Consider the following 1,670-nt stretch of genomic DNA (forward strand, 5'->3'; position numbering starts at 1 on the left):
ATGGCCGCTTCGCTCTGGCTCACACCCCAGGTTTATGGCGACCGTCATGCCCTCCTACTCATCGGGGCCTGGCAGTTGCCCCGACGGCCGCGTATAGGTTACGCGCTTCAGCGCCATCCATTTTTGGGGCTAGTTGATTCGGCAGGTGAGTTGTTACACACTCCTTAGTGGATTTCGACTTCCATGACCACCGTCCTGCTGTCTTAATTGACCAACACCCTTTGTGGGTTCTAGGTTAGCATGCAATCCAACACTGTAACCCGTCTTTTAGTTCATCCCGCAACGTCAATTCTGCTTACCATAAATGGCCCACTTAGAGCTCTCGATTCCATGGCGCGGCTCAATGAAGTAGCCACGCCATCCTACCTATTTAAAGTTTGAGAATAGGTCGAGGGTGTTCCACCCCCGATGCCTCTAATCATTGGCTTTACCCGATAGAACTCGCCTGCGGGCTCCAGCTATCCTGAGGGAAACTTCGGAGGGAACCAGCTACTAGACAGTTTGATTAGTCTTTCACCCCTATACCCAAGTCAGACAAATGATTTGCACGTCAGTATCGCTATGGGCCTCCACCAGAGTTTCCTCTGGCTTTGCCCCGCTCAGGCATAGTTCATCATCTTTCGGGTCCCGACAGGTATGCTCTCACTCGAACCCTTCACAGAAGATCAAGGTTGGTTAGTGGTGCAACCCACAAGGGGATCCCACCAGTCAGGTTCCTTATGCCTTACGGGTTTTACTCGCCCATTGACTCGCACACATGTCAGATTTCTTGGTCTGTGTTTTAAGACGGGTTGAATGGGGAGCCCGACAGGCCGATGCCTGAAGCATGCAATTGCTAATAGGCACACCATCGAGGCACACGCTTCCTACCACAATCACGGTAATGACATCTCCTCAGGCATAACACGATAACCCGGGCTTGGGATGCCGCCACAATCCACATCGGTCCATGCCCTGAGTCGAGCGGTGGACCTGCTATTAACCGTTTCGCATCCGACCGAGATGCATCATCGACCCCCATCTGCTTCCCTCCTGACAATTTCAAGCACTCTTTGACTCTCTCTTCAAAGTCCTTTTCATCTCTCCCTCGTGGTACTTGTTCACTATCTGTCTCTCACCCATAAATAGCCTTGGACGAAATTTACCACCCAATTGAGACACCATTCCCAAACAACCCGACTCGTCGATAGTGCCTCGTGGTGCGATAGGGTTCGGACATGACAGGGCGCTCACCCTCTCCGACACCCCCTTCCAGGGGACTTGGGCCCACTCCGCCGCTAAGGATGCTTCTACAAACTACAATTTGAATGACAAAGCCCCCCGATTCTCAAGCTAGGCTCTTCCCAGTTCACTTGCCGTTACTAAGGGAATCCTCGTAAGTTTCTTGTCCTCCACTTATTGATATGCTTAAACTCAGCAGGTAGCTCCGCCTGACCTGGGGTCGCAGTTAAAATGCCATCGAATGGCAATCAAGGTCACCAGAGCCCAATGGGAGCAGAACACACACACAATGTCCGAACAATGGCAAAGTGGCTCGACCCACCACTCATCGTGACGCTTGCTACGTAAGGAACACTTGATTTTGGGTCGATCGCACCTCGAACAGAGACACGGGGGGCCAATCTTCGCTCTGCACCACCACCACAGGGGGTAAAGGAGGTGGGGCAACA

Source organism: Macadamia integrifolia, unplaced genomic scaffold, assembly GCF_013358625.1.
Source record: "Macadamia integrifolia cultivar HAES 741 unplaced genomic scaffold, SCU_Mint_v3 scaffold1256, whole genome shotgun sequence".
NCBI lineage: Eukaryota > Viridiplantae > Streptophyta > Magnoliopsida > Proteales > Proteaceae > Macadamia > Macadamia integrifolia.